The 21,423-nt window shown below is 43.9% G+C and overlaps 1 long non-coding RNA gene across 3 annotated transcripts; it reads right to left on the bottom strand.

Annotated features, from left to right (window-relative positions):
* Window positions 1-14,307: 14,307 nt before the first annotated feature.
* On the bottom strand, window positions 14,308-20,563 carry LOC104853392. 3 transcript variants are annotated; one of them, XR_777777.1, is made up of 6 exons: window positions 20,499-20,563; window positions 20,218-20,299; window positions 19,709-19,845; window positions 18,276-18,434; window positions 17,516-17,656; window positions 14,308-14,669 (listed from the first exon to the last, which is right to left on the bottom strand). It is a non-coding gene; the product is annotated as an uncharacterized LOC104853392 (long non-coding RNA). The 3 variants fall into 3 exon arrangements; XR_777776.1 differs by having other exon boundaries at window positions 18,350-18,434; XR_777778.1 differs by having other exon boundaries at window positions 18,350-18,434; window positions 20,218-20,293.
* Between the last annotated feature and the right edge of the window lie 860 nt (window positions 20,564-21,423).

The raw sequence follows: 21,423 nt of genomic DNA, 5'->3' as shown, positions 1-21,423 counted from the left end.
GCGCAGATGATCTAGGCAGCTTGCCATTTTGGAAGTACAAGCAGTAGCTACTGATATACATGCTCTCTCCATAGCCTGGAGAGTTAATTGTTCCAACATGTGTCCCCCTGGGAGTACAACAGCCTTCTGGAACAATCAGCCCTCCCTCCTCTCTCACTCAGCTGTGCTCAGTGGAACTCTGCCTCTACCTGAAACTCCCAGTATGGTTTCTGCAAATGCACATAGGTGTTCATCTCTGTCTCTCTGCAGATGGCTTTCCTGCCCACGCATCTTCAGTGCCCGAGGCAGGTTGTCATTCAGTGCTTTCAGTTTACGGCACTGACTTCCCCATATGACACTGGAGATCTTTGGTGGCCAGAAGGTGTTACTCACTGAGGTCTGAGAGGGTCCACAACAGAGGCAGGGAAAGAACCAAATTGTGCTGGGCCAGAGGAGTGTAGTGTCCCTCTGTCTCCAACAGCTTTGCCCTTCCGACTTGGAATCTGGTTCTCTTGGTTGCATAAGCTGCTGGAGAAATGGGGGTAGGAAGGTGTTTTCAGTAGATGGGGACACTTCTGCCTTGAGGCTGCACAGAGGGGGAGGATCGCTTAAGTGGAAACAGGCTTATTTGCACATTGGCAGATGGAATCCAAATGAATGTGGAAAAAGGCTCAACAGAGGACTCAAACCAAAGAGAAAATTAACCAGAACAACACCTTTTAAGTTTAACAAGGACTTAAAAACTATTTTGCAAAACTTCTGGTACTAATAGACAGCTTTTAAAAAATTAATTTAAAAGCTTTTCTGTTGAGTTAAAAAGCAAGGAGGTTTTCAATGCTTCCATTCTTTTCAAATTCTCTGCTTTTGAATGTAATAGAATTATATTCTTCCAAAATTGTTTTACTGAGCTGTTTTGCAATGGGTAGACTAATGGCTGCTCAAAGTTGTCCACATCCTAATCCCTGGAGAATCTACTCATCTACAGATGAACAAGCGCAGATACTTGACTTCATATGGCAACAGGGGCTTTGCATTTCTGAATAAATTAAGTACTTTGAAAGGAGGAATCAATCCTGGTTCCATTGGAATCACAGGGCTTTCAAAGGATGGAAGAGAAAGCAGCAGAGTCAAAGGAGGTGACACTGGGGGAGCAGGGATCAGAGAGATGCCCTTTGATGATGAAGGGACCACAACGTAGGCATCATCTAGATGTGAGAAAAGGCATGGAAACATATTCTTTCCTGAAACCTCTAGAAGGAACAGACCTACCAACACTGATTCTAGAGTTCATGACCTCCAGAACTATACATTTGTGCTGTTTTAAGCCACCTAGTTTGTGATCATTTGTTACAGTACCTGTAGGAAACTAGTATAACTTATTGTTATTGTCCAATCCGGACTGCTAAATTGAAGAAGAAGAAGAAAATAAAGACTGACCTACTGTGGTAGGTTAAATTAACTTCCCCATGTGGAACTTTGTTAAGCTTCTTTGGCTGCCTTCCTCTGGCAGCGCCTATAATAGGTATTGCTCTTGTAGTTTTTGCTATGCTAGGTGATCAATCCATGTTTGGTGGTTTAAATCTGATTATAGCTGATTACAAGCACCTGCATCGACCTTTGTTGGAGATTCTCCCACTGTACTAGCCTGTTGGACTGCCATAACACACTACCACAGTCTAGATGGCTTAAACGACGGTTCTGGAGGATGGAAGCTGAAGATCAAGGTATTGGCTGGATTGGTTCCTCCTGAGGTCTCTCTTTGACTGGCTGATGGCTGCTTACTTTCTGATCCTCACATGGCCTTTCATCTGTGTGCATGTCTCTGGTGTTTCCTTGAGTGTACAAATTTCTTCCTCTGGTAAAGATACCAATCAGATTGCATTAAGACTCACCCTAACAATCTCCTTTTCACTTAGCTAACTTCCTAAAAACACCATCTCTAGTCCCATTCTGCCGTGCTAGAGGTTAGAGTTTCAACATACGCCTTTTGAGGGACGTATTTTAGCTCATTAACACCTGCATTGAATACATGTAGGGGAGGGTCTGTGACAACCAAACACACAGGACTGTAGTGGTTAAGTGGATTGTCAGGGCTATTCTCTATAACTCCATGTTTACACTCGAGTACTGCAATAGGAATCAGTTAGAATTGTATCACTTGGTTCTTATGACTGAAACAAAATGTGTTCCAGAGATCATTAAACTAAGACAAAAGTTAACTCTGGGGTAGCAGAAACAGTCTCAGAAAAATGTTGTAAGCCTTGGTGATGAGAGAGTGGGGAAGGAAGAAGAAGGGGCACATAAATGAAATTAGACCCCTACCTCACACCATATACCTTACACTTTCATTAATAGACCTTAGTGGGAAAAATATTTCAGAAACTATTAAAATAGAGATGATGTCAACATCATCTTAGGGAAATGTTTTTAAAGTTTATACACCCCAAAATGAATTAAAATGTAGATATATTCAACTATTTCATATTTTAAATTCTGCATGAAAATATAAAGATTTCTGTTGGTAAGAGATTAAAAACCAGAAGGGCAACTGGGAGTGCTAGCATGCCTATAATCCCAGCACTCCAAGAGGCTGAGGCAGGAATACAAGTTTTAGCTCAATCTGGGCAATTTAAACACTTGGTGGGACCCTATCTCAAATTAAAAAATAAAAAGAGGGCTGGGGATTGAGTCCAATCCCCGTTACTGTAAAAGCAAGGAAACAAACAACAGTCAAAAACAGGAGAGGAGACACATTAAATAGACTAGAAATTAGTTTTTAAAACACATAAGATAAATAAAAATAGAAAAAAATGCATTAATTACCAAAAGAGGAGATATGAATGTCCACTAAATAAACAAAAAGATGCTCAATCTCAGGGAAAGCAAAGAAACAAGAAAACAGTTCCTATTTACTGTATTGGTAAAATTAAGTAGTCAAGCTATCTTAACTGTTGGCAAGGTTGTAGGGGAAATGGTACTCTCATAAACAGTTGCTGGAAATGTAAATTGATTAACACATCTCAGAGAGAAATTTGGAGGTGTCTAAAATGTGAAAAATATGCCTGCCTTATGTCTTAGGGATTGTGCTTTGGAGTCTTCATAGGACAACCTCCTGCATTTTCCCTGGATAAAGGTCATCCACACAATAGTGTCTATTATAGTATTGTTTGTAATAGCAGGAAAGAGGAAAATGCTGGAAACATCCCTCGACATAGGAATAAATAAATAAAACATTTTTCCCTATTGTGAAAACAGACAATGATTTTTCAAAAATAGAGTTGCTAGGCATAGTGGCGCTTGCCTATAAGGCTAGCACTTGGAAGGCTGAGGCAGGAGGATTGCCCTGAGTTTGAGGCCTTCCTGGGCTACATAATGAGTTCAAGCCCAGCCTGACCTATATAACAAAATCCTGTCTCAAAAAACTAAAAACTAAAAAAAAAAAAAAATTTTTTTGATATGCGTGAGTAGTAAAGCATCTGAAAAACATAAGGTGGAGGGCAAAAAGTGAGATGCAGACTGATAGAATATATATAGATGATGTGCTTGCATATTTTAAAAACAAAACCGTACAGTCATGTGTGTTTTAAAATTTAAAAAATTTAGAGATACATAATAACATAAAATTTGCACATATTAATGGGGTACTAGGCAATGTTATTATCAAGTTAAACATCTACCTCTTTGAATATTTATCACTTCTTTATTGGGAAAACTTGTAAATTCTTCTAGCTGTTTAAAAGGCATAGTGTGTGTTATCTACAGTCACCGCGCTGTGCGATGGCACTTCAGGGCTCTTTATGTCTATACATCTGTACCTCAGTACCCATTAATCAACCTTTCCCTGTATCCCACTCCCTCCACCCCCAGCCATGTGCATGTTTAATGGATATCTGTGTTTCTAGAAAAACAATGAGGGAATGAAAGGTGCATGATTGTTTTAGTCTCCAGGGGTGGTTGAGAGGTCAGGTAGAGAGATGGTGGTTTAGGGGACGACAGTTAACTTCTTTGTGGTCCTCACCTCTTCCTTCCCATCCCACCTCCTTCCTCCCTCCTTCCCTCCCTCCCTCCCTCCTTCTCATCCTCTTTTTCTTCATCTCTCTCTTCCTCCTCCTCCCTCCTTTCCTTCTTTTTAAAAAGGGGCAGGGGAAGTGGGAGGGGTAGGGAAAAGGAAAGAGGGGAATGGAATTAATATGAAAAAATGGAAGCAAAGCCTTTGTAAATAGGGAGGGGTGGAGGGGTTGAAGGGAGGGCAGGGGACTGAGGAAAAAGTAAGAATCAAGACATGTTATGTAGGCCCGGGGATTTGGCTCAGTGATTTCGCCACCTGCCTCGCAAGCGTAAGGGCCTGAGTTTGAAATCTCCAATGATGAATGTCATATTGTATACCTAAAATGTACCAGTAAAATTAATTTAAAAATTGATAAGAAGCAGTTATGATAAAAAATTAGCATTCGTTAATTATAAATGGTAGGATATGGGCGTTGAAGTTAAAGCCTTTTATTTTACGGTAACTTAAATTTCAGAGAGCAGAAACCAAACCAACCCCCCCCCCAAAAAACCTAATATTTATACAAATAAAAATCATAAACGATAAAACTCTTCTAAAGGAAGTAAAAGGAGATGCGAACAAAGACAATTGTTTTGTGAATGCTGTGTTCTCGGCACCCACCATTCCTCTGACACCCCTTGTGATGACCTTCAATCCTGAAAGACACTCCTGGGGTGACTTTATGAATTCAAGTGAGTGGCCCCACAGTCCTGAAGCAAATGGTTTCTTTCTCTCTCTCTCTTTTTTTTTTTTTTTTTTTTTTTTTTTTTTTTTTTTTTTTTTTTTTTTTTTTTTTTTTTTTTTTTTTTTTTTTTTTTTTAGCAGTTCAGACTATTAAGGATAATTCTCTCTTATTCTTAAGGAGAAATCTCTTCCTGCAGACTCTGCCCTTGGTTCCTTTTCTTTAGTCTGGAGTGACAGAGATTAAATCCAGGGCTCTTTTTACAGGAGCGTTCTCCAAAAACATGAAGACAGCTACCCTGCATTTGCAAGACTTTACAGCTAAAAACATACGGGGCCTTTTATGCAAAGGCAGCCATGTGAGCAGCACATGACGACACCCCCAGAAAATATCAAAACGGCTGTGAAGTTCAACTGTGAAAGTTCTGTTTGAAAGGATAGAAGACACTAACCTGAGAACATGGAGCCAGGCCCCTGTTCGATAGCGGGTTTTTGTCTGGGGTTGGAACCCAGGAATCTTCCCTGGGAGGCTGGGGTGCATAATTGATGAGCAGCGCTTATCTGACTGGGAAATAACAGAGATGCAACGAGGAACCGGATGCCTGGCTAAAACCTGATACCTCAGCAGACATAAGAGGGAGCTCCATTGTCTCCTTCTTAATGACACTGTATATTTTATAAGGGAGTAACGATACCTTGTCAATTTCAATGCCAAAGTGGGCTACCAAAGGCATCCGAATAGTGGCATGGGTAAGTTTGATTTGAAGGTGAGGCTGTGGGGACGCATCTCCTATCTGAATGATACTTACTAACTGGTTTCCTCTTTGCCAGCTGGAGAAGTAACCAACAGACAGGAAACGCTGTTGACGCTGAGTTCTAGAGAAGGGGGTGGTTGATACTGTTGTTCGAGTTACCTGAGAAATTGATGTTATGTATCGTTATAAATGGAGAGAGGAAGGGAGGGAACAGCTAAGTTTCCAGTGCTAGTAGTGGAACAAGGATTTGGGCTTAGCTTCCTGGGACTCAGACATCTTTTTAAAAACTTCACCATTCTCCAAGAGCAAAGAGCTCAAGAGAAACACAGAAAATATTTAATGACTAACCCTGACCAGTCAAAATGGACTCTAGCAGCTCTGTATGTCTGGGTGGGTTAAACCATCCTCTGTGGCTACCACCAACTGGGTCCCAGGAGATGGTTTTGAAGAGGAAGCAGAGGGAGTGTTGCTAAAGTAAAGCTAATTGTTGTTATCTTTGTCTTCTTTAATAAAATGGCCTCTTTGCTAATCAATTTTCTATTTACTGTACCTGAGGCTCAGTACTTTATAAAGAAAAGAGGTTTATTTAGCTCACAGCTGTGGAAGCTGAAAGCCCAAACAGCATAATGCCAGTTCTGGAGATTGGAGAGAGAGAGAGTGCAGAGAGAGAAAGAACATGGCCAAACTGAAGCCAGAGTGCAGTGGGAGGGGTATTTTATTTATTTGTTCATTTATTTATGTATGTTTTTTAAGCTAGGCTCTCACTATGTAGTTCAGGAGTTGGCCTTGAACTCACCAGGTAGCCCAGGCTAGCCTCAAACTCAGCTGTGAAGGGAACTTTATCACAACTTGCTCTCATGAGAATGCACTCAGGCTCCTGTGAGAGCCACTTTAATCTCATTTTAATCTCTTCTGAAGGCAGGGTCCCCAGTACCCATGGTCCTCCCACAAGGCCCTGCCTCCTGCTAAGGGCTCCACACCGTTTCCCAGTGCTGCTACCCCAAGGACATGCTCCCAACCTAAGAACCCTTGGGGAACGTGCTCAGACACATCCGGATCACAAAAATATCTCTGAAATTGTGCTCAATGCCTGAAACCACTGCTTTTCAAAATGTCTCTTGGAAACCACCTCAGTCTGACTTCGAGCGCAGAAGGAAGTAAGGGAGAAAGGATATGGGGAAAGAGATGGCTTCATTTTTCTACATTTGCTCCTGCTCAAATTGTACATCCTGGGGGCGAAAGCATACTTTAACTCTCTGCTCAGCCCCCACTCCACAGGTCCATTTTTCAAGAATGCTCTTTTCTTGAAATCCCATTTCCCATCTCTACTTGTTGCTATTTTACCCCAAAACCACTTCTAACATTTCTTTCACTGAGCCATCTTCCTTGTCTCCTTATCAGGTCCCACCTGCCCCTCCTCATTCTGAATCCATTTCCTAGTCCCCCCATCTCCCAAGTGGGTTGAAACATCTTCAGACGGTGGTTTCCAGGTAGCACCCTTAAACGTGAAGGTGCCTGACCACCTATGATGGAAAACACAGATTTCGCAACCTCTGCCTCACTGCTTTTCCCCAAGAGCTGTTTATTTGTTTTTGTCTAGAGCGAATTAAAATCAGTTTTGCTTGGAGAATTTCACAACACTCCTCGACATTTTTGGAGATCTGATGGAGAAAGATTGAAAGCCCAATGAGTCCTAAGGGCTTGCAGCATCTCACGTGTTTGTGGGGCTTTTCCGCTCAGTTGTGCAAACTCAGTCCAGTGGGATATAGACATGAGTGTATTTTTTTCTGTTTGCCAAAAAGCAGTGGTGTTGAATGGTTCAAGAGACTGCAAAATTACATTTCTCCACTCGGGACTGTGCTAAGTCCTCATGGGAAAGTGTATCGCCAAGTCACATCACCTGAATCTACTGTGGCCAGAGAGGAAGAGAATCAACCCCATCACTAAAATTTTGTGGATTAACTCACTGCAAGGACTTTTCTGTATTTTTCTGCTGTCTCGATTCAACCACATAACTGCCTACGTTAAGCTGGGGCAATTACCTGGCTCTTCCATTCTTGGGCTGCTAACCCTTGAACTTTCCTTATTTTAATTAAGGAGGAGATGTAGACAAGCAGGAAGGTCCAGGACTGGACTGCTGAGGACACAACCTTGAGTATCAGCCCTGACGGTGACCCCAGCATTTCAGGTGCACATGAACCAGCTAGTTTCTCCAGAATTTCCTTAGCCTGGTGCCCACTGGAGAAGTTTGTTCTCTGAAATTCAAACCTCATCATTTATAAAAACTTACTGGACATGTTTGCAATATTTTTGAAGCCGAAAATATGCCCATATATTTTAAACAACCCCCCAGGGATCCAGAGTGAGGAATGGCCAGGCAGGTTGAGAGGCAGCCCAGAACTGAAGGCCCAAGAGGAATGTGCCAGTATGAAATTATTGGATGGGATTTCTGAGCAAGAATCAAATATCTCAGGCCCCCAGCATTTGTGGAAATTATTTTACCAGGGACTGGTGCGGCACTAAGACAATGATTTGTTTTCTCAAATTCCAAATTAAGCAATTGCGTAGCTTGTTTACCTGCTAATTAAAAATGTAACCTTTTCTTTAAAAGATGTGACATGAATTATGGGAACCTATGAGAAAGGAACCCTATGGTTTAAAATGGTGAGGGATTCTGGAGACCCAAAGAATTGCTTAGTAATTGATCAGTGATATTCAGCCTGAAACACAGAAATTGTAAGCCAGAAGAAGACACTAAGAGGAAGAACAGAAGGGTTTGTTTGGAGAGTGCCACAATACTTATAAGTTATGGGAACAGGGAAGAAAATAAGATGTTGATTAGAAACATCAGGGTGAATTGGCATTTATTTTGCTGTACAATAGAAAATTTGTTTTGAATTTGCTTCCAATAGATGCATAGCATGGTTAGTGAGGAATTGAATTTTATTCCAGGTTCAAATTTAGGCTTGGAAATGAAATCAGGGAAGGTATGCCTCATTTCACAGAAACTAAACAAGTTTCTGAATACTCTTACTCTTACATAAGTCATTAATCAGAAATGGATTTGATTTGATTATCCAGTATCTGTAAGCTTAGAAAAACACTTTTCCCTTGGTTTTGAGTTTTAGTATATTTTTAGACTTTTTCTGTTCATTTACTGATGCATTCTAAAATCTTCCCTATGAAGCTTTGCACGTTCTGTTACAGTTTAGCTCTACCTGCTTATTTCTTTCAAGCCAGCGTTTTCAAGAAAGCTTTTGAGGGGAAAATTGCTTATTATATGGCTACAGAATATTAAAGTAACACACATTCTGCTCAGTTAAGTTGCAGCTGTTAATTTTCCTCAGGTCTTTTATAACTGGACCAAACATAAATGTCACGCGAATATTTTATTTCTTCTTTGAATGAAGAGTTGGTTAACATCATCAGTTTTCTACCATATTCTTAAAGTGGGATATGGCTACCTGTGGAGCTATCATTTCGAGCCCACATTATCTCAGACACCGGCCAGCCAGGAGTGAAGGCCCAATGCTGTCCTGTGGTATAGGTGGCAGGTGGGCATGGCTGCCTGCCTTTAAGGGGCCGTCTCCACTCTAGGTCAGGGGCCGCACATACCTCATTCCGTTGGCCTTCATCTACCCTAGTCCTGAATGGAAAATCATCTCTTTTTTTTCATTATTTACAGAATACTTTATTAGTTTCTGTACTCAAACCCACGTAGATAAGACCTTACACATTTAATACAGTGCATTACCCCTGTACAAATGGAAAAAATTAACATTTCTAGACCAATATGGCTTTTAATTTCTGTACAATGCCAACTCAACACAGTAAACTGGGATAACTGTTTCCAAAGTTGACAGCACAGTTAAAGTTTCCAAAAGTTCAAATTATATATATGTATAAATATATATATATTTATATTTATATACAAAGACCAATAATAGCAGTATGTTATGCATCAATAGCAGCAACAGCTTTTCCAGGTTCTGCAGTCATCTGAACAAAATCATAGACATCCAGCACACTCCATTAAAAAAACAAAAACAAAAGAACAAAGAAAAGAATAATACCCAGAAAACAACAAAGTTCTGTTACTGTTGTGGTACCTGGCACCATTTTTTTTATTAGCATCTTAATCATCGTCTGGAAAGAAAACATTCTAGAGTAACATCATTAAAAACAGCTCTGATAAAGCACGGTCACTACTACATATCATAAATCAGGTACAACATATTTTACATTCACAGAGATATGATACAGCACTGTCCTACATCTATAATACTAGAGGATACAATTAAAAAGGCATTATTTCAGACTTGATTCTCCTTTTTCCAGCAGAGGGCCCAAAGGATGATACGACACAGCTCTGTAAAGAAATGTACTTTCTTAGATAGGGTTTCCTTTCATTAATGGCACAGTTTAATTTCTCTTCATGAACATCAGCTAAAAACCATTTTTTAAAAACCTGGGGTAAACACAAAACAACAGAAGAAGAAGAAGAAGAAGAAGAAGAAGAAGAAGAAGAAGAAGAAGAAGAAGAAGAAAAGGATTCATACAAAGATGATTGAGTGAAGGCAAGCAATACTCAACCTAACTAGTGTTTTATCAAATCTGTCGTGTTTGAAAAGTAAGAACTCCACGGAAGAGAGAGACGCCAAGTAGCTTCAGACCACAACCAGAATTGCATCCTTTCAGAGAGAAGTTGTAGGCAAACATCACTCATTTGGGTATTTTCAAGGATGCTAACATCGATATTTAATCCTTGCTCGCACATCCACGAAGAAGGGGAGATCAGTTACTACTGTACTTTGATTTTTTCAGTGTTAGCACTCTCGTGTCCGTTTCCAAGCCTCATAGGAAACCTGCAGGTGGCACTGTTTACAGAGCTAATGGTCATCTCCCTGGAGTTCCCATGGCAGTTTCTTCAACTCTTGGGTGTCCTCTGGCCCCTTCCATGTCCTCACCACCTCCTACCTCAATCTCAGTAGATACCTGGGCCCCCTGGAGCAAAAAGAAACCCACTAGAAGCTGACACCTTGAAGGATCACAAAGAGCTTACTCACATTCCCAGTGCCTGGCACATAATCTGCATGCAACAAAGCATTCCATTTTAACAAACCCTCCTGTAGTCTCTTTTTCTCTTCTTTTCCTTCTTATTAATAAAGAAAACACGGACTCTCCATCTTCAGGATGACTACCCACCACCTGTCACTCTCCTTTGGTCCAGAACCCTGGTCCTTGTTTGGTTTCCTGCTCAGAACCATGGGCATTAACTTCTGCTTACTCTCAGCATTGTCTCTTCCTAAGTGACATTCTCCGGTTCACCCCACCCCCATTCCACCCAGGAAGTCCCACACCTGTCTCCACCTGAGGAAAGAGAGTGCTACCACGTGAAGGAGGGACAGACACTCCAGTAAGGGATTAAAGGGAAACTTTATGGAAGAAAGGCTATTGGGAAATAGCTTGGACGTGTTCTTAAAATGTTTGGAGTTAGTTGCCAAAATAATGAAATAAAAAATATTAAGAGATTTCAGGAAAAAAATACCATTTTCACAGGCTTCTCCTGAAATTTAGGAGGTTTGGTAATGCCAGGTCAATCGTAATCACGTGCCAACTGTCTCCTGTCGAGGAGGCTGTTCCAAAGACACACTGAACACAACTCATGCACTCCTGACTTTGCAAATGACTCTGCCACTCTGCCATCAGGATACTCTTCCACTGGAGGGTGGACTTGCCATGGTGGGTTTCTTGGAACCCTTAGGAGGCAGTGGGCAAGGTGGTGTGTGCACTTGGAAACTAGGAAAGGTAAGGCCGTGCAGCTTTTGTGGCTGTCTCTGAGTACTCATTTTCTGCACGCTCCCTTCACAAATGCTGTCTCTTCGAAGGCAAGCATCATGCTGTGAGGAAGCGTACACCATCCTGGAAGGGCCATGTGCAGGAGCCTTGGCCGCAGTCTCAGTGGAGCTCAGGCTTTCTGTCAACTCAGTGCAGGTGTGAAGAAGCCTCCAGAGAATTCCAGCACTGGGCTGAAGCTCGGGACCCTCGCGGATCAGAGACAAACCACCACTGCTGAGCGTCATCTGAATTTTTGATCCACAAAATCCAGATAATAAAATCATTGTTCTTTTTGACCACTGAATTTTGAGGTTTTTTTTTTTTTTTGTTACATAGAAAGAAACAACTGGAACATCATGTCTTAATGTTCTCCGGAACATTTAGTACAATGTCAGCACTGGTTGTTCATTATTTTAAATTAATGAGATCTGAGAGGGTGGAAGACACTTAAAGTATCTAGGTCTTTTATTTTTCCTTCTTTTGGAGCAGTCACATTTTAACGTGGTGGGGTGAAAAGAGCTGATAGTCGCTACAAAAGAGAACTATTTAGAAATAGTGCTTCTTAATTATTTTATTTTTAAAATTTTTTTTTACAAAGAGCAGCAGCTACATAATCTCCATAGACAGATACTCACTCTGATCCCTATTTAAAAGGATGGAATTTTTAAGGTGACCTTGGCTGTGAGCTATTTGTGTCACAGGTGGAGAGATGAGAATGAAACACGTCTGACCTCATTCCTCTGTCCTTCAGTCAAGGGCAACCACCCCCAGCTCTTCTCACCTTTCCGCACCCAAAACACACCAACCATCCAGAAAAAGCCTATCTAATGTTCTCCAGCATCCATTAAAACACTCCAAGACCTTCAGAGCCAGGTAGCCAAAAGGCCCTCTGTTGATACAATGTTTACCGAGATATTGCGAGAGTTTACTTGGCCTCAGAATTCGAAGAGGAACCATGTACAAAATACCCCATAAGAATATTTAAAACCCTGATCACAAACATAGTTTGTATTCACTACATTAAACATAAGGAAGCCCAAAGAAAAAAATTAAGATGACCTCTAACCTCAATTTCTAGAGAATAGCACTGTTATCCTGTAGGCCACACCCTTCTCTTTTGTTTTTATTCTTGTACATGAAGCAAATGGTGCCACAAAGGTCAGATCTCATTGTAACCCTTGTCCTTCCTCATCAGATGATACACATTTGCCATGTCATTAAATATCCTTCTCTAGTGTAATTTTGTGCATTGTATTCTGCTGTCTGAATGTATCCTAATTTATGTAATCATCTCCTTTTGTTTAACACTGAGATTATTTTCCAGTTTTCTCTTATTGACTACAACAGCATTGCCCATCCTTGCCTTATCTTTTCATATCCCTGGGCTTATTTCCTGGATAAACATGCAGCCAGGGAATTGTTGAGTCAAATGAATGATAGGTTAAAGAGTTTTGATCCTTATTGCTAAATTGTTCCCCCAATCACGTTCCCATTGACAATGTACAGGAATGTTGGTTTCACCAAACCCAAACCAAATGGAAAACATTTTCTTATGGTTTGGTGATCAGATGGTTGTAGTACCTTGGATTCAACAATAATATACTAGTAACCAATTCCAAAGCCTTGAGGATGTTTGGGAGAGAAAAAGGGCTCTCCAAGATGCAGAAGGAGCCCTTTCCCAAAGAGGAGACTCAGAGAAATAAAGTGATTTCACACAGACTGTCTGCTGTACACCTTTATTAGGAATTGGATCAATTATTAACAATTATTCCGGGCCTCTCTTCCATTTTAAAGCATTCTAATATAGGCAACTTCCCAAACTAGTTTTGCTAGATGAGGATGGCTAGAAGTTCTCTAAAATCATAAAACTGGGCCAAATCATCTTCGTGTTTGCTTTTAAACATTTCTTCTGAGTCTGGTGAAAGTGGCTGATGATGAGCCTGGTATCAGACCCAAAGAAGGGGTCGATGGTCTGTGAGAGAGACTGGCTGCCTTTCCAAAGGAGAGGATGCATGTCTTACAGTTTGTCTAAATGACCCCTGAAGCCTCATGAGCTCATAGTGGGGTTTTGAGGAGGTGGTTGGATCATGGGTGTGTGATACTCATACTGGAATTGTGCACTAATGAGTTTATAGCTAAATATGATTTGGAGAGGTGAAGACTGGGCAGAGGAGGTGGTCACTGGCAGGGTCTGTTTCTCTCCCTCCTCCTTTGAGCTCTCTCTGTTTCCTGTTGTCATGCCATGGGCTGTTTCTTCTCTCCCGTACCCCTCTGCCAAGCTGTAGAGCCCACCGCCTGTGGACTGGCACCTCTACAAACTGAGCCTAAATACACCTTTGCTCCTATAGGTTGTGGGTGCCAGGTATTACGCCTCAGCGATGAGAAAGTGATTAAGACAGCATGAAGTAATATCGCCTCAAGCTCAAGATGCAGGACACACCTTGGCAGAGGCAGCTGGTAAAGCTGAGAGGGACAGACTGTTATTGTGTGTGGCCTCTACTACTTGCAAGGGTCACTGCCTCATTTCTAACAACGTACTAGTCAGCAGCATGGCTCACTCCTGGCTCTGTAGATGTTTAGTACCCTGCACCCCTTGGATTTCTGTTCTCTCCCGACTTCTGTGACATCTCTTCTGTCTTCTGGACTTTGCCTCACTTTCTCCAATTTTTCCTTTCAGCTTTATTTTTTTAATTGAGTTTATTGTACATTTTAGGTATACAGTACAGTTATATTCACCATTGGGATCTTGCACCCTTACGTGACAGGTCTTGATTCGCATTTTTTCCCCTTACCCCTGCCCTCCTTTCACTCCCTCCTCCCTTCCCTATTTACAAATACTTCATTTCCATTTTTTCAAGTCTTTTTCTTTTCCCTTATTTCCTTTCCCCTACCCTTCACTTTCAGCTTTAAATACGCTGCACAAACCTCAGATCATGAACTCAAACATGTTCATTACTTTAATTTTTAAAATAACTGATTTCACATTCTGTTTGAAGTTTTGCTTTGGCAGATGGAGGAAACTACATGTCAGTAAACTCAGAGGCATCTCAGAGCTGTCCTCACTGCCCGGTTCTCCTTTCTCCTTCAAATTCCTGTACCTTCTGAGGGTGGAGGGAGACCAGCATCTGGTTAACATTCATCACTCTCTGTGCACACTGGGGCACCCTGAGGCCCCTGTCATTTCTGTCAGATCCCCTTCCTCAGCGATGAATGTCACTGCCACGTCATCCTAAGGCCGTGGGCTCTCTTTGGGGCTGGCGCACTCTGTATCACCCACCTGTAGGGATTATCATGAGATGCGCAACAGGTCATCCGTATCCGTGGGTTCTACATCCTCCTGTACTAAAAATATTCTGAAGAAGTTGCGTCTGAAATGAAAGCACACGGAATTGTTGCTTGCCATTGTATTAAGCACTGTAAATAATTGAGATGACTTAAAGGAACGTGCTGTTACGCAGGAGAAGGTGTGCCTAGGTCACCTGCAAATGCTATGACAGCTCATGTGGGGACTTGAGCATTCTTGCAAATTGGTGTCCACGAGAGGCCCTGGAATCGATCTCCCTCAGAAACAGAATGACAACTCTAAGTCTTCCTGAGGAGCTGCAGCACCTCATTCACGGATCCCCTGTGCCCCTTGGCCATTTCCGTCACTCCTGTTCCTTTCCGCGCCACACCCACCTTGGCTATATTTGATTTTAAAATCCCAACTTTTGGACACCGCTATGGATGGCTTAGGAGAAGGAAACAGAAAGGGATCCTTGAAACTGCAGAGACTACTTTTAATCCACCGCATTTTGTCATGCTGCTCAGGAATCTGTCTTGAGACTGAGACATTCTGAAATCGTTTCCGAGCCTGCCCTCCATCTTCTCTCTACCCATCTCCCCATGTAGAATTCCATTCCCAGAAGTTACTCTGAATATGAGGGCGCCTCACAGGTTCCATGGCTATAACGGAAAACAACTTCTGTATTACCTGGAAATTATTGCATTGCTTGCCCCTCTAGAATAAATGCATATGCACCCCTCACTCCCTGCGCTCCACTCCGCCATCCTGAGGTTTTTGTCATGAGGCTTCCTTGGGCCACTTTGTCCCCCGGTAATGGCTCAGGAAGTATGGGTAACACTTGTCACTATCTCACGTCACCGAGGATGTGCTGTTTTGCCAAGGACTGATGGGATCGTGATCTTGCATGAAGCAGGGACTCTGCCTCTGCCGCTGTGTCCCCAGGACCCACCATAGGCACACGGTAGATACTCAACAGGCATTTTTTTAAATTGACGAATTCTTCTAACATGCATTGAGACTCTCCCCCAAACAAGGCTGTGCCTTACACCAAGGGGGACTCTCAAGCCTAAAGGTTTCCATGGTGCTAAAAAAACAAAAAAGCCCATTTGATCCTGAGTGTGATGGTGAAGTTGTATCCGGGCAGATGGGTCATCCTCGAGGGAAGCAGGGCTTTCAAGCTATGCAGATCCTAATCAAACACTCCCATCACTAAATACTAAAGCGAGCCACACTTGGTTCCTCTTCTCACTTTTCCCTTGACAAGAACTTTGATTTAATTGACCAGGGTAGGTGAAGTGTATACTGAGTCATGCTATACACGTCTAAGTCCAAACCACTGAATCAACAGCAAGTACTGAGTCCTCAAAATGTGTGACAATGCATAATATTCTAATAAGATTACTGACATTGAGAAATGGGAAGAAAGGAGCTAAAGGTGTAGGGAAGGTGGGATGGGTAGGGGAAGAGTAAAAAGAGAAAAGAAAAAAATGTGAGAGAATGAAAAGATGAAAATAAAGTGTTTGTAGATGGGGAGGGGAGGAGGGGGTGAAGGGAGGGCAGAGGTAAGGGGAAAAAATGAGAATCAAGACTTGTCATGTAGAGGTACAAGATCCCAACAATGAATGTAACTGTACCGTATCCCTAAAATGTACCAATAAACTCAATTAAAGCTGAAAAAAAAATGTGTGTAGCGCTGGGCTTGGAGCAATGGCAATTGGGAAGGAAATGGAGAGGATTAAGGAGAAGAGCACCCTGCCCCAGGCTTTACAAGAGGTGGGGAGTTAAGACATACAGACCTCAGAAAACAACAGGGCAAAAACTAGATGATACAGTAGCGATCTCCATTCCCTCCCCGCAAAGATGTTTAGCAGTTAATGGATTAAAGAATAGATATCCCTGGAGGGATCGATGAAATCTTCAAGCAGAAGACACAGCCTGACCTGGGCAGGACGCTCCCCAGTCGGTGGTCGCGTGAACACGCCATTAGGGCCATCTCAGGACTTCGGATGTCTGGGAGCTATGCTCAGGGTTGTGTGCTTAATTTAATATACAACTCATTAACCTCATAAGCCTATTAAATACTGCTCTTTTAAAAATTCAAACACCACTTACCCATTTTAAAAGATCAGAGCCCAACGAGGAGTGGTGCATGGTCAGACTTCCCTGTGCCCCTTCCTAAAATGCTTTACGCTGGCTGTGTGTCACTGCCCCTCTCAGGGTCTCCTGGTCCCCGTGACCCTCACAGTCCATGTCCTCTGCTCTTCGTCTGGCCAGGTGAATGGCGTGTCCGTCACAGTGCTGGGTTCCTGCAGCACCTCCCGTGGTTCTGCTGCCCACCCCATCTCCGTCCCAATTCCCTCCCACAATAGCCCACTTTGCTATACAACTTGCTTCCCGCTGGGATCTCGACTGTGGGCGGGGATTTGGCGGAAGCAGTGATGTGCTTGGGCGCTGGGGTAGGGGAGGGGTTGGCTGCCTGGCCAAGCAGGAGGCAGTGGGGAGAGGGGTCTCACCCTGGGACTTGGCATCCAGTGGGTCAGTACAGCCCAGATGCCTGAGGTCAGGAACCAAACCCGCAGGTGAGGATACAGTGATCTCCCCGGAAGTGGAAAAACATACAAGATGACGAGCTTGACTCAGGGACCAAGAAGGTCCTCCGGGTGGGAATCACCCATTCCGGGATGACTGTGGACACTGAGCCATATGAACTTGTGTGGGTCAAAGCCATTGCCAAAGGAAGTCTCAAACACCAGGCAGCCGCTGCAGCCTGCTGCTCAGCAGAGCCCCGTTCTTCCTTTACTAAGCTGGCATCACCATTGCTATTATTGTCTGACCCCGAATGTGCTCGCTTGGTGGACAAACCGCAGGACAGGCAATTAGGAATATAATTCATGCAAGAGTCTTGCTTTGCTAAAGTTCCACAATTACCTGAAGAGCCTGTTTTTCAGTCTCTCCAATGGCCACTCAGACAAAAACAATTTTGTTTTCTGGATGATTGCCTCGCTTCTTTGGCTGTGTGACTTTTGCCCCAGTGGAAAAGTGATATTCATCATGTTCTGCTCCGTGAGCCTGTGAAATCAATAAACAAGGCGTCAGCTATCTGGGCTGGTCAGGGCCCCAACTGGTGCAGCAGAAGCCCCAGAGCTGAGTCCTCCACCCCCACCTCCCACGCAGCTCCTCTCCCGCTGCTGGCCTGGCCCTGCCTCTCCCTGGAGTGAGAGTGGCCACCACTGCAGAGGGGACCCTTCCGCAGAGCTGATTAAAATAATGCACGAGCCTCCACTGCACACATCTGACCAAGGAAAACCCCAGTCTGTGTCGGTGAGAGGCGTTCGACTACTTCCGTGCACGCCGGTTCCTATGGCGGCTCCTTGGTCTCGAGAGAGCAGTCAGGACGCCGAGGGAGATGCCTTGAGGATGTAACAGGGACGGGGCAAAGAGGGGCCCTTGGCTTCCGTGATGCCTGGGATTCTACTGTTAGAGATGTATTTCTTTGGCTTTTCAAGTCTTTTCTGCCTTTAAGAGCTTTGTACTACACTGCTACATCCAAGAGAAGGATGGTTTTCTTAGGCTCACACAAATAATGGTAGCAATGTTTATCCAGTGCTTCTCAGCACCACACCTGCAGAAGGCAGGTACTGTATCACCCCTTTCACAGTCCAAGGAACAGAGAGGCTCAGTAACTTACCACAAACCACACAGCTAATAGGCAGGAGGGCCAGGACCGAACCCGGGTAGCCCACTTTGGAGTCCATTACACACCTGCATCTCTCTTCTCCTTCTTGGAGGCAAAATCTGTTTCTCTCCAGCGGTGACAACTCTGCTAGAGGGTCAGGGTACAGCACAGCTGGATTTGGGGAAGCAGAAGGGGTAGGGAGTTAGAGTTAGGAAGGAGCAGAATCCAGGACGGACAGGAGGAGGCCAAGGGGCCATGAGTGTACTGGGCCTCTTCAGGGCTGCTCCGGGCTGCCTGGAAGAGGACCCAGACTTCTGCTATAGCTGCCCCAGGTGGAAGGACCAGCCCTGGCCCCAGGTCCTCGAAGTCCAGCTGTCACTGAGACGGAGGAGAACAGACAAGGGACACAAGCCAGAGCTCTCCATCAAGCTTGCCATCGAGTTCCGGCTCTGTTACCTTTTGTTTTTATTTTATTTTACTTTTTGCTGCATAGTTTAATACCATCTTTATTTTAAAATTTTTTAATTAGTACATAATGTTTACATTCATCTTAGGGAGTAGGTACATGTGCTTCACATGTCTTAATTCTTTTTATTCCCCTTCCCTTCCTCTCTCTCCAACTCTGGATCCCTTTCCCATTCGCAAAAGATCTGTCTCTCTGTTTCCTAGTCTCTATTTTGTTTCTTTACATTTTTTATGCTTTGGGTTTCTCCTTTAAAGGAAATCACGAGATATTGAAGCACGGGTGTCTGACTTATTTCACTGAACATCATCGTCTCCATCTACATTGATTTTCCCAGATGACTCCATTTTATCATTCTTCACGGCACAGTAGTACTCCCTCTTCTCTACTGTCACTCTTTGAAAGGGCAAGTGTGATGTACGCTCTCTGGACTCGGCTTCCTCACCCGTGAAATGGGAAAGAGAAGAGCAGAGATCACGCCCCAGGGGGTCATTGCGAAGGCAAAGCTTAGTGATGGCGGGCAGAGCTGATGGGAGAGCACAGCGGGCTGACATGGATGACGGCGGAGCTCGGTGAGCCTGGGGATGGGTGGGGAGAACTTCTGGGAGAGACAGGGGATCAGTGGGGCAGGAGGGCACATCTAAGGTGAGGTGAGATGGGTGGAAGAGTTGGGGTCCCAGAGAGCACCTCACACCCTGCAGCTGCAGCACGGGATGCCATGAAGCGTAGGGTCTGAGGCTGGTCTGGCCTGGCCTCTAAGCCCACTGTTCATAGCCTCGTGTGTCTCTGTGAGTGTTCACTTTGTGTGTGTGTGTGTGTGTGTGTGTAGTACAGAAATCGAACTCAGGGCCTTCGCACTGAACTACCACCCTAGCCCTTTCAAAATTTTTTATTGTTAGGATCTCACTAAGTCGCTATACTGCCTGGGCTAGGGTCAAACTTATGACCCTCCTGCCCCAGCCTTCCAGAGAGCTAGGCTTACCATGCCTGCATCCTGCCCTTCTTTTGTCCCCTTCCAGAAGGGAATTTGCTCAGGGTCTCCGCTTTGGCCTCTGGTGAGAGTTTTATCTGGTGGGTGCTGACTGGGTCCCACTTTAGATGCTGGGCAGTGAACAGCAGCTACGAGTAGTGGCGGGAGGAAATCTGTATCAGTAATCTTGGCCTGTATCATCCCTTGGCAGGGATGGGCAGAGGGCTCAAAGAAAGTGGTTCTTTGATGGTTTGGGGCATGCATGGAGGAAGGGGAGAAAGGCTCTGAGGTGAGAGCAGACACTGGACAGGAGTTCAGGTAGATAACTGGCCCTGGGGAAAAGGGAGCGCTGCTTCCCGAGGCCATGCAGATGCCAACAGGGTGGGGCCTTGTTATCAAAGCCTCCCAGTGACACTGGTGTAGATGAAGACAACTCCCAGCCCTCTCTACAATCCTGCAGGTGGAATTACCAGCTGAGGAGAGAACACCTTAGAATTTGCAAAAATGGTAATTTAACTTACTGTGTTCTAGGGTCTCCGGAGCTGCCATTTGGGTGTATTTGTCTTACTCCGCCATGTCAAAACAGAACGGAGATATCTGAAACTGATACTGTGATGAGATGGCTTTGCAGGGTCAGAACAGTTATGGAAAGTTTTTTCCAAAAGGAGAAACCTAGGCAGAGAATCTGTGGCCATCAAAAACGGAGAGCCACAAGGAGGGCACATCACGCTCTGTTAGGAAGGTGGCGAAATGGTGTCTGGCCAGGAGTGAAGCCACTGTGGGTTGGAAGATGCAAACTTACCACGGTGGAGGTTTAAATTCAATGTGGTCAAGGCCCAGTCCTTTCTGAGGCTAAAGGTGGATGCGTGGCCAGGACTGTCGGTGAAGGGCGTGGCCCATTATTACAGTGTGGTCAGTGTCCCCGGAACCCCACTACCTAAGTGTGTGAACTTCGTTTCTCTACCGTGTCACATGGGAGAGGTACACGAGAGGACAGAGTCACCAAGTCTTACGTAAAAATGCTTTCTCTGTGGGAAAGAAGATATATTATACAAGGTCAAAATCATGCCGGAGCGATTTACTAGGCCTTGCTAGGAGAGTGAGTAGTTGCGTGGATATTAATGCATGGACTTTCGACAAAACTTTGTCTTGTCAGAGGCTGTGATGAAACACCAACTTTCTGTGAAATCAGTGAAGATGTGGTCATGAACAGGGAATTGGTCTGGGGACAATGAACCCCATGAATGTGTCCCATAAAGTTGGCAACAGAGTGGCCCAGAGCAGAAAATCTCCAGGGTTGCCAAAAACACTAAATTCCTTGGTACTGAGTTATTAAGTCAACAGAAAGAGATTCTTGGAATGACATTGGGTAAAGAGCCATAAACAGCATACAAACACCAATTGCTCCCTAATAGCACTAACAGGGATTTTAACAATCATAATGATTTAGCCAGGGCCTGCTCTGTGCCAGGAGACTGGCATTAGCTACTCCCGACCCTTACAAGAGCCCTGCCAGTCAGATATGAATGTTCTGATTTCACAGGGCAGGACAAGGCAGCCTGGAGAAGCTGCCACCATTGCTGATTTTATCTGCAAGGATGTCTTAGTTTGTTTCAGCTGCAGTGACAAATACCCCAGGCTGGGTGGCTTCAGCAAGTTGCTGTATCACAGTCCTGGGAGACCAGAAGTCCAAGACCAAGGTGTCAGTGCCTCCTAGGGCTCTGTCC

The sequence above is a fragment of the Fukomys damarensis genome, unplaced genomic scaffold (assembly GCF_012274545.1).
Source record: "Fukomys damarensis isolate Sample0158 unplaced genomic scaffold, DMR_v1.0_HiC HiC_scaffold_24, whole genome shotgun sequence".
NCBI lineage: Eukaryota > Metazoa > Chordata > Mammalia > Rodentia > Bathyergidae > Fukomys > Fukomys damarensis.
This window is presented reverse-complemented; position numbering and strand designations above follow the sequence as displayed.